Source organism: Oncorhynchus masou, chromosome 18, assembly GCF_036934945.1.
Source record: "Oncorhynchus masou masou isolate Uvic2021 chromosome 18, UVic_Omas_1.1, whole genome shotgun sequence".
Classification (NCBI taxonomy): Eukaryota; Metazoa; Chordata; class Actinopteri; order Salmoniformes; family Salmonidae; genus Oncorhynchus; species Oncorhynchus masou.
Window position 1 is genome coordinate 64276018 of NC_088229.1, and position 12816 is coordinate 64288833.

Genomic DNA, 12816 nt, shown 5'->3' on the forward strand with positions numbered 1-12816 from the left:
TCTCTCGGCGAACCAGGTGGCTGTACTGACTCTAATAACATATCCATGTTTCCGTGAAAAACAGAATGTTACAATCTCTGATGTCTCTCTGGAAGGCAACCCTTGCACGTTTTTTCGTCTACCTCATTGTCCTCATTGTCAAGAGACTGGACATTGGTGAGTAGTATACTCAGGAGAGGTGAGAGATGTGCCCGTCTACAGAGCCTGACCAGAAGACCGCCCGTCTGCCCCTTCTGCAGCGCCGTTGTTTTGGGTCGCCTACTGGGATCCGATCCATTGTCCTGGGTGGTGGTCCAAACAGAGGATCCGCTTCGGGAAAGTCGTATTCCTGTCCGTAATGTTGGTAAGCTGACGTTGCTCTTATATCCAAAAGTTCTTCCCAGCTGTATGTAATAAGACTTAAGATTTCCTGGGGTAACAATGTAAGAAATAATACAGAAAAAAACTATATACTGCATAGTTCCCTAAGAACGCGAACCGAGGCGACCATCTCTGTCGGCGCCATGTCTGATTCAATGAACCATTGCATTTCTGTTCAAAATGTTGTATCAAGACAGCCCAAATGTGCCTATTTGGTTAGTTAATACATTTTCCAGTTCAAGCTTTCTGCCCAAATTTAAGCTTTCTGCCCATGTCAGATATGTCTATGTCCTGGGAAATGTTCTTATTACTTGCAACTTCATGCTAATCACATTAGCCTACGTTAGCTCAACCACCCTGCGGGGGGACACCGATCCAGTAGAGGTTAAAAGAAACTCCTGGTCCTTGGGAGGATGAAAACCCTGTCAAACTGCAGCAACCTTATACTTGTTCATATCAATTATATTTAGACTAGAATAACAGGGGGCTTTCCTCTACCCAGACACAGAGACAACATCTGAGGGACCATAGAACTCACAGTTTGCATCATTCAGGCCTATGAAACTGTGGACCTAATTACATTTACTCACAGTGTTGACTGATTACTTCAAGTTAATACTTTTGGATTGAAAAGGTATCGGCAGCCTATCCAGCCCAAGTTTGAATATATATCCAAAATTGAGCACATTCCCATTTTTTCTCAACAAATTGCCTAGAAATATACTACGTTACCAATTAGTTTATCCTGGCCAGATGGACAGGGCGCATAGGCTGTATGCAGCTGCTATTATTAGTGGCCGACAGTTGATCAGACTGAAAAATCATCTAATTTTCATTCCATACAACATGTCAGATCTCTAATGTTTAGGTGTAGCCTAAGCCGCTGCAACATTTATGTAAATAGTTTTTGCTTGTGTCTGTCAAGAGTGATTATATGTTATGACTTTTGCTAAATAAATACTGGAGGAAAGTGGAAAGCCTACTTGAGTGCACCCCAAAAAAAATGTGCTGTGTCAACCTCTTTTTAATCACACTTTTAATGGATGATGCGACATCCCAGAAAAGACCGTAGATACTTACATATGTTCCGCAAGTAAAGCTAACGTCAGCTAGCTACTTGATACTAAAGTTAACAATGCAAATTTAAATCAATTGCACTAACACAACACAAAAAGTCATAAACCAAGAAAAAAATGTATAATCTACCTCTTCTGTCTCCTGTAGTTTGAAGAAACTCATTTGAATTGAATGATATCCTACAAATGCTCACCAAGCTTCTCAACACATAATGCTCCATAATGCTCTGTGGCACAACCCCAATATACCATACTAGGTTTGTTCCTTGATCCTAATCCTATGATCAAATCAAACTTTATTTGCCACACGCGCTGAATAGAACAAGTGTAGACTTGACCGTGAAATGCTTACTTACAAGCCTTTAACCAACAGTGTAAATTTAATTAACCAAATCAATGTAAATTGTCCAGTAGTGATTTTTATGAATTGTTCAGCAGTCTTATGGCTTGGTTGTAGAAGCTGTTGAGGAGCCTTTTGGTCCTAGACTTGGTCCTCCAGTACCGCTTGCCATACTGTAGCAGAGAAAACAGTCTATAACTTGGGTGACGGGAGTCTCTGACAATTTTATGGGCTTTTGTCTGACACAGCCTATTATATAGGTCCTGGATGGAAGGAAGCTTGGCCCCAGTGATGTACTGGGCCATTCGCACTACCCTCTGCAGCGCCTTACGGTCAGATGCCGAGCAGTTGCCATACCAGGCGGTGATGCAACCGGTTAGGATGCTCTCGATGGTGCAGCTGTAGAACCTTTTGAGGATCTGGGGACCCATGCCAAATCTTTTCAGTCTCCTGAGGGGGAAAAGGTTTTGTTGTGCCCTCTTGACGCCTGTCTTGGTATGTTTGGACCATGATAGTTCGTTGGTGATGTGGACACCAGGGAACTTGAAACTCTCAACTTTTTGATTGGATGGACAACATGTCAGTTCATATTGAAAAAGCTTTGGTTGGAGGACGTCCTCCGGAAGTGGCCATAATGACCATGTACAGTATAATTTTGCACGCCCAATTTTTCAGTTTTTGATTTGTTAAAAAAGTTTGAAATATCCAATAAATGTCGTTCCACTTCATGATTGTGTCCCACTTGTTGTTGATTCTTCACAAAAAAAAAATACAGTTTTATATCTTTATGTTTGAAGCCTGAAATGTGGCAAAAGGTCGCAAAGTTCAAGGGGGCCGAATACTTTCGCAAGGCACTGTAGGTCTATGGTAGAGGGTAAGGCCTACGAGCCTCCTAGGTTTTGTATTGAAGTCAATGTACCCAGAGGAGGACAGGAAATAGCTGTCCTCCGGTCCGGCTTCACCATGCTGCTAGCCTAGAGTGTGTTGTTCAGAATACTGTAGAACTTCATTGCAAAACTGTGTGTTTTAATCAGGTATTTGTTGACTATAGTTTTATCAAAAAAATTAATTATATTTAATTCTCTCTCTCTCAGAACATAATTAGCAGGAGATCAACAGCTGTGAATCACTTCTGCACTGCACTAATCAACCAGAGGAGGATTAGAAGAGGGAGTAGTGGGAGAGCCCAGCTTTAGGGCTACAGGAGTCTACAGCGTATTTGTTACCACACACATTACACTGAAAGTAGTACAGCAAGTCAATTAGTTGTAATGTTGAAATCCCATTATAGGTTAATAGAGAGGGAGAAAACAACAGATTATCCTTTTGCATGACATTGAGCGACATGAAGAAAACGATTGGTGCTGCTGATTAAGAAGAGACTGGTGTTTAGATTGCTTGTGGGGATATTACAGGATTTTCTATGGAACTGTACAGTTGGAGTTGGAAGGAAGGCAATTCTAGGAACAGCTGTCTGACTTCACATGTCTTAATGTTTTACTCAATGAGAGGAGGAATGAATACAAGACCAGCCAGTAAACTGGCACAGAGGATTCATAAATGACTTTAGGTATTCCAGGGAAACGTGTGAATAGAGAACAAATTGAATCTTCCTATTCAGAGACAGATTGAGCGACGACCCTCCGGCTACACAGCTGCAGACTGGAGCACCTGCAGAGGACTCCAAGACAAAAGGCAGTAAAATTGTAACCTCTTAAATATGTCAGCCCCTTTATTGCTGCCCCAACTTTTATGATGACAGTGGATTGAGATTCAGCTTCTATTCCGCGTCCCCACTACCCCCCCTGCTTTAGAGGCCGAGACATCCGCCCCCCACTCCTCCTCGTCCTCTGACAGGCCTCATCATGCCGTCCAACACCTTTGAGTGTCTCTTCATTTTACCCCTCTGCATTCTAACACTCTCGCCTGCGGCGTCTGCTGCACCACTCATCCGGGCCCACCATGGGCCGAGGGAACGCCCTAGATATAGTAAGCTACCACCTCACAGCTCTTCACAAAGCCTGTTGAGACAGGAGAATCTGTTTGTGTTCATTTTCTAACAGGCTACCTCCTCACCCATCCACTTTGTCATATAGTCTTAGAAAAGAAGATGCTATCTAGAACCTAAAAGGGGTTTTCAGCTGTCCTCATAGCAGAACTCTTTGAAGAACCATTTTTGGTTCCAGGTAGAACCCATTTGGTTCCAGGTAGAACCCATTTGGTTCCAGGTAGAACCCTTTTGGGGTCAATGTAGAATCCTTTCCACAGAGAAAAGGATCTAAATACCTTCTAGATCCCTTTTTTGATTGTACCTTCCCTGTGTGAAACAGTGTTTTCTCTCCCTGTCTGCCTGCCGTGGCACCCGGGGGTGTGAAGTCCTCTGTCTGCTCGGCTGGGCCTGGACACAATCGATACAGATGTCTTTAATCGACTATAACGCCTGATTACTTTTGTTTTGGCCTCATAATTAACAACTCTGTGGAGTGTGTCAATGTTTTTCTTCCCGCCCTCTGAATACTCATCCCAATGGGTAACGCCTCTGAATACTCATCCCAATGGGTAACACCTCTGAATATTGAAGGCCCTGCAGTTTTTATACCAATAAAATAATTTCTGCTTAATGATTTCTGTAATAGATTTCCATTAAAATTGTTTAAAAAAATTGCTTTTTAGCTAAAAACAATTTCTCAAGCAAGAATGGTCTGAGTGGGGAGGGGGAAACTAAACACTAGCTGTTATTGGTAGAGAGGTTTGGAATGTTCTTTGTTATTGGTCTATTAACCAATGTTTTGCATGGTGATGTCACCATGGAAAGCCAAAACTACCGCCGATGCAAACCTGCTAATTAGAAGGCCCTGTGTAGATTGTATCTCCAACCAGCAACTATCAGTAAATAACTCAGATCAAATCTGGTCACACTTTTACAGTGTTAGTTTCATCAGCTGTTGTACAATATGATACAAAACGCAGCAAAAATAGTTTGACTGCACTGGGACTTTAAATTGATTCTACCAGTCCGTTGTGCTTTAAATCTCTGAACACCATAATCAGGTACACCGTGGTTCTGTACACTTACAGTGAAAGTGTGTTATATATGGCATGACAATTTGTCATGCACTCTAAAAAATTGCTTCTTTGCTAACCCAGCGCTGGGTAAATATTGGGTTATTTTGAACCAGCCATTTGGGTTGCTTGAATAAACTGGTTGTTGGGATTACCCAAACATGGGTTAATTTAACTATCAGTTGGGTGTTTTTTACTGTTATGTATCAGCTTGGTCTTTTTTAATGCAATCTTTAGGTTATTTCCAGGTGTGGCTTATTAGGGGCTTGGCTTCCATATTGGCCACCTGTGAGAGTAAATGTCTATTCATCATGTTTACATACTGCACATTTAATTTGAGCATTTTTTACATTCTAGAATATTAAGATGATTTATTATATGTTTATTACATCTATACCAATAATGGGATTTGCATAGGTTTTTAGGAAACTCACACTTCTGTAAGCCTCATTGAAGCTACACAAATGTCAATGTTCAATCTAAACGTGATAACTATACAACTGAACATATGAACAGGAATGACATTTACTGTCACGTGTGGCGAAAAATAAATATCTGAAAGCCAAGCACCTACACTAAACTACACTGCCAGCCATCTGATCTGACCCGCTGTGTCATATATCGGGGCGGCAGGTAGCCTAGTGGTTAGAGAGTTGGACAAGTAACCGAAAGGTTGCTCGATCGTATCCCCGAGCTGACAAGTTAAAAATCTGTCGTTCTGCCCCTGAACAAGGCAGTTAACCCACTGTTCCTAGGCCATTGTTGAAAATAAGAATTTGTTCTTAATTGACTTGCCTAGTAAAATTAAAATAAATAAATACATCAATACCCTAGCATCCTTAACCAAACCTTGCACAACTTAAAGAAAGCCCAACTAAGACATTTTTTGAGTATGGTATGAAAGCCTGGGTATATAGTGTAATTCATGAGAACGCAACTAATCTTTTCAGAGGAGTGGTATGTTTACATGTCCTTACACTGTTCATGCTAATACATTGTACAAACTTGATCTCGGGCATGCTCAAACAAAGAACATTATTGTGCACAGGCAACCACACACACAAGAACGCATGAATGCACGCACGCACGCACACACACACACACACCTAGCTAGGAATCTCTTCATAAGAATACGCTCCCTGTGCGTGGACAAATCGAGGCAATTCTTTTGACCAGGCCCCTTGGGGGAGCTGCATCTCCAGCCACTCCAAATGGAGTCTCTCAGCAGTGCAGCTCCGCCAGAGGGCTCTCCTGTCTCCCAGTTAGAGCTGAGATCAATGAGCGCCTCAGAAACTGTCAGGATGATGGAACTACAGAGGCCCAGGCGACCGCACTTATCGCCTTCTGACAAAGTCGCTCACTAGCCCCCCTAATCCCCCAGAATATACAGTGTGTGAGGGGAAGCGGAGTGGGAGCCATGATCAGAGGGGCTGATCAACCCTTCTGAGGCTGAGCACCTGATGACATACTGGTTTAGAGGAGAAGGGAACTTGGAGCGCCGCACTTCACTTCTTGCTTTGGTCGTCTTCTTTCCAATGTGAGCTGGTGGTTGTATACCATGGGATGTACAGTATGTTTTGAGTCGACGGAATAGGCTAGATGACGCAGTCTACACTAGATGAAGGAATAACATTAAAGGTTTTTCCGCATTGTCTAATACAGTAATGAGTTACAATTGTTTACTATCCATTATTAGATGTGCTTATTAGCTTACTACATTATTCTCAAGTGGGCCTTAAAGGATCAATGCAGCCATTTTATCTCAATATCAAGTCATTTCTGGGTAACAATTAAGTATTTACTTTGACAAGGTCGAACTGAAAATTGTTTATATTTCCTCACTGTAAACAAAAATATATATTTTTAATAGTCCTCTATATTTTTGGGGCATTTCCCGAAGCTCCCTGACTGTCTAGGTTTTATTTAGGTGATTATTAGCAATTTGGACAGAGTCAAGAAACTGTAGGAATGTAGGTCCATTAGCGTTACTACACAGTATTGATTTGGTTTTAGTCATTTTAAAGTATATTGAGTTTGGTTCCCTAACCCCCCCCCCCCAAAAAAAAAAAAAATACTTATTAATCATTTTTTACTCCCCCGGGCTATATACTTGTGAACACCCATGCCCTAGAGCATGTCCTAAATTAGTGACAACGCTATCTCCAGAAAGACAGTGCAACAGCTTGATAACAATGGCAACTGTGGCTGTGAAAGGGCCCCTGGGGCCCCTAAAGGAGGGTGATGGAGGCCCTTACTTAAATGCCAGCCTCAGACTCCAGAGGGCCCAGTGGTCCTCTAAAATCACAATCAGTGTCCTGCAGACAGAGTGAATTAGAAACCAGCACAGGTACCAGGCACTCGGTTAGGTCAAACCTCACATTGGCATTATAATTGCAACCAAATTAAAACCTGTCTTCCTGTGCTATTCACAGTCACAAAGTTAAATTTTAAATTGTGTGGCATAAAATGATCACTTTAGCGCAGCCCCTGAATACACATTTGCAGAGTGTACTGTCAACTCAAATGCCTTAGTATGCACACTGAATTGATATTGATTTCTGTGTTGCGCTTCATCTAGTTTTACTGCAGTTGTAGATTCCGTGACGGGGGCTTCAAAACTATTAAAACGGATAGCTGATCGCTTAGAAGAGAACTAATTAAAAACCTCTCCCAATGCCAAACAAAGTCTTTGTTATGTAACTGCTGATCTCATAATGTATATTGACTTACTGTCTGTCTGCTCTCCCTCAATTTGACAATGTTGTTGCAAAGCTTTTTTTTTTTTACAGGGGCTGGTAGGGGGCTTTATCTATTGAATAATATCACAAAGGAAAAAATACGAAATAGTCTACCAGGCAACCCTCAAAAGACTGATGATGTATGTCGCGTTATAGAACTCGTTAATAGATAGGAAGGTTATTGTTGTAATCAATGTTTCATGACCGGAGAATAATAACTTGTGTTCTATTCAGCCACATTGTTGACATGCTCTAAGGTTGTTCTAAATGAATGGTACAGGCTCTTGGTTTGAAGAGACAAATGAAAAAAGCATGAGTCTTTGGGCAAAGGGCTGAACGTGACACAATGTCTCCTCCTGTTTGCTTTTGCAGTGCTACGTCCGTCTCTTCCGGATGCACATCTCTGTCCCTTGCTCTCCACTTTGAAAATGACCATTTCCACTTGCTTCTACTGAAGGTAATTGTTCAATTAAAACAAGGTTAAAATGATCATGAATAATTCTGTACAACCTCAGAATAATATTAATACAAGTAATTCAGACATGTACAGCATTTCTATAAGGGCATGGTTGCTTGCTATGTTAGCAACTTGTGAAATTGTGGTGTAGTGAATTTGAAAAATACTACACCCACATCACAACACTCTATTCCCCCCTGGTGTTGGTTGGCCCAAACTGCAGCATCATCCCTGAAGTCTTGTCTCACAGCCAAGCTTCCCCACTTGCAACGTTACCAAATGTCATTGACTTTGTAATTAGCTCACTGGCTCAATAGGCTGAGCTGAGCCTGGTGTTCAGGTCCCCCTTGGTGGTTTCCATGGCAACTCAGTCATGAGTTATCGGTTATAACATCCGATGTTGCTCCCCTCTGAGGGAGGCTAAAGAGAAGCTGAGCAGAGTTGGGCAGAAAATCTGGGGATTAGCAACACAGCTAAAGAAAGGTAGAGTTACGCTCGCGTCACACAGAGAGGGAAAGCCTTGCCAAATGACAGGGGAAAGTCTCCTGTGATTAGTTGGTTATGTCAACCAAACTTGAGATGCACAAACATTGCATTGATGTCAAGGGGAGATTTGCGTGAAATCACAAGCTGATTTACATGGAGTTATGAAGGCAGATCTCAATTTAGGATTCGTACCATGATGCCCATTCATTCTGTCTTGAGTACTGCTACAATTGAGTAGTGCTAAATGTTATCTTTTAGCACTACTCAAGTCATTGATTGCATTTACAAATCCTGACAGAACCAGCTTTTTGCTCCAGCACTCATAGATCTTTGACATCTTCAGCAAAAAGTAATGTGAGGTATAGAAGACTCTGAAACATCGTGGCACCGTCATTTAGATATCTCTAAAGTCTTAAATCTTCACTTTGCTTCCCTTTGCAGGCCACAGGGGTTGCCTGGCAACAGCACACAGTACTGTGGGGAAAATAGCGGTTTGTGTGCCACAAGGCTCAGAGTTCGAGTTAGAGTTGAACTTGAATCTCACTAACCCACAGTTGGCTCTACAGAGCTCCTATCCAATCAGTGACCATGGTGGGGACTGGAGCGCTGGACTGCACCCATCTGCCACTAAGCGTTGACTTCTGAGTGTACGGAGCTCTAAAACAACCTAGTGCTGATGCACAATGAATTGATATTGCAGCAATTTGATAGATACAGTATGCTCATGCACTGAAAGGGCAGTTGTAAGGCTTGTTGTACATCCCATCACAAGAAAGTCACATGCAGGCAAAGTTTAATATGTGTATCTACTTAAGTGATAATGCAAGAGAAGCAGATGTTTGGAGGCTGTATTGGCACGGGTGTTATTATGCCCGTGTCAAAGTTGAGGGCCTGCAAACTGTGCCAATATATCCTCCAAACACTGGCTTTGAGGGCATTATCACTTATTTACAATGGGTTAGCAACATATTCAAATAATGATTGACATATTTTCATTAAAAACGTTAATTGGATGAATTTATTCATACTATTTCATCATTCCACAAGAAATAGTCCCGATACAAATCTAGGGTTGCTACCCAAGCCGGCTGATCATTCGTTCTATTGGTTCGGTTGCCAATTGGTCAGTCCTTTTGTACTATATCTATTGACGCGACCCAGTCTTTCGTTCTAAATGTTACATTGCCATACTTATCCCTTGCTTGCTTGCTAGCTAGCCAACTACGGCTAACTTACTGTCACATCAAACAGTGCAGCCAGAATTACAACAACAGCTGAATTTGCATAAGCTGGATTCTAGTGACATTTATTTGGACACATCCATAACAATGAACTAATGAGATGCGATTTCGCCTGGTATAGGAAATGTGCTCTCTTGTCAGGACCCTGTTCAGAGAAGCTAGCCAACAACACAGCTAACACAATCACTTCAAACTGAAGCAGGAAAGACCGCAAACTAGCTGCACTTCATTTCGTGGGGCTAGGGGGCAGAATTTTCCCTTTTGGATAAATAGCATGCCCAATTTCAACTTCCCGCTACTCATGACAAGAATATAAGATATGCATATTATTCATAGATTTGGATGGAAAACACCCAGAAGTTTCTAAAACTGTTTGAATCATGTCTGTGAGTATAACAGAACTTATGTAGCAGGCAAAACCCAGAGGACTAACTGTTCAGAATTATTATATTTTTTTGCCTCTCTGTTCCCTTTCTTAGGAACCTGTTTTCAGTTCCTACTGCTTCCCCTGGATGTCACCAGTCTTTGGAATTTGATTGAGGTTATTCCTTTGTGCAATGAAGAAGTAGGCCAACTAGGAACTGGGGACACTGTTGAGAGTTGGGCAAGACGTGAAAAGTATCGCTGGTTTGTTTTCATTCCTGTATTGAACACAGAAAGACCCGTCTACAATTTGATCGATTATTAACGTTTAAAAATACCTAAAAGTTGTATTACAAAAGTAGTTTGAAATATTTTGGCAAAGTTTATAGGCAACCTTTGAAATATGTTGTTGTGACGTTGCGTTTTTTGTAAGCTGTTTTTTTCTGGATCAAACGCACTTTATAAATGGACATTTTGGATATATATGGACGGAATTAATCGAACAAAAGGACCAATTGTGATGTTTATGGGACATATTGGAGTGCCAACAAAAGAAGCTCGTCAAAGGTAATGTATGTTTTATATTTTATTTCAGCATTTTTGTGTAGCGCCTGCAGGGTTGAAATATGCTAACCCCTTTGTTTACTATTGTGCTATCATCAGATAATAGCTTCTTATGCTTTCGCCGAAAAGCATTTTTAAAATCTGACATGTTGGCTGGATTCACAACGAGTGTAGCTTTAATTGAGTATCTTACATGTGTGATTTAATGAAAATAGTATTTTATTTGAATCGGGCGCTCTGCATTTTCCCTGGCAATTGGCCAGTTGAGACATTTGCGTCCCGCCTATCCCAATTAACCTCTTTTCAATGTTTTCTTAGTATATATCCAAAAAATGATACCAGCTGATTCATGATTACGACTGGCTGAGAAACGCTGTCTGTCTCGTCCCGACACCGGACACATTCATTACTGTGGAAAAGCTGGAGATGGAATATTGAAACAATGTTGCAAATGTCAGAAAGACAGACAACAAGGTTTATACAAATCTCCGCTGTTAAACTAAATATTAGTATAAAATAAAATGTGAGAATGTCTAAATGCTTTTTATAGTTGAGATCAAGTTCATAAATTGCCTAGCTGGGCTGATGAGACAGTGGATTGCACAGTCAGATGGAACAGAGTAAATAGGCATTTTAACGTCCTAGATTTAGCCGGTGGTAACTTGTAGAATAGACACGGGCTGGAATGCGGTTTTAACCAATCAGCATTAAACCCACCCATTGCATAATGTAACATACAGTCTCATTCAAAGACCTTCTGAACGTGTTCTTTCCTGACGGGACCAGTTTAAGAGGCTCAATCTGCAGTTGAGCTGCTCTCCTGTGACTGAGGCCTCCTATGGATCGCTGGTTACTGAGTGGTACTGCCACTGTATTAAGACCCGTCTGTCTGTCTCAGTCAGCTGTACCTCTACCTCATTGCCATGGAGACACAGTTATCCTGCCTGTCAGTCGCCTAATCACCCGTTATTCATTTCCCTTGTGCTTCCCAAACCCACACAACAGGAAGGTCAAGCCACACAGGTCTCCTGACAGGCTACATAAAATTATTTCTCTTTGAAGCACAGAGCAGGGACATGACATCACCAGTCAGGAGTGAGGAGGAGGTGTCCGTCCTCCCCCTGCCCAGGGCACACTCCTCTTCCATGATGAAAGAACGACTGATGGGGTCTGTGAAGCACTTCTGCTTTGAATACTGATTGGTGAATAGTAGTTTACCCAATTGAAAAGAATAAGTGATTGGTGTAGTCACTAATCTCTGATTAGTGTGACTATGCACAGAGAGATGAGGTAGACAGAAGGAAAATGGAGAAGAGGGAAAGACAGTGAACAGCAACATTAACAAACACTCAAAGACAATATGGAAGGTGTTTAGGCCTCCTGTGAGTTCACAAATTAAACATCCATTGCGTCCTCACAGCCCAGGAGGAAGCTTCTGACTGGCTTCTCGATCTGATCCCCGCTCTGGCCCAAGGCGTCAAACAATTTTCCAGTCTTTCTAGATATGGTTGGTCAGAACTGAAGTTTTGATTTATTCATGACAATAATCCATAAACCAGATGTCTAGAGTTTTTCTTTCAGGGTCCACATTGCAATGAAATAGCTAGTTAGTTAGCCAGCCAGCCACCTCCTCATTTTACTCAAAGCTAGCTAGCATTCAAGCAACCTAGCTAGCTACCTATTGACTGGCCTCCACAAACCCCCGATCTCAACCAAATTGAGATGGTTTGGGATGAGTCGGACCGCAGAGTGAAGGAAAAGCAGTCAACAAGTGCACAGAATATGTGGGAACTCTTTCAAGACTGTTGGAAAAGCATTCCAAGTAAAGCTGGTTGGGAGAATGCGAAGAGTGTGCAAAGCTGTCATCAAGGCAGGGTGTGCCACGCACTGCCACGCACTGACCATAGAGAGCCATTGTTTCTCTATGGTGAAATAGGTCAGGGCGTGGCTGGGGGTGATCTAGTTTATTTATTTCTATGTGTTGTTCTAGTTTATTTTCTATGTTGGTGATTTGTATGATTCCCAATTAGAGGCAGCTGGTATTGTTGTTTCTAATTGGGGGTCATATTTAAGTAGCTGTTTTTCCCCACCTGTGTTTGTGGGATATTGTTTATGTGTAGTTGCATGT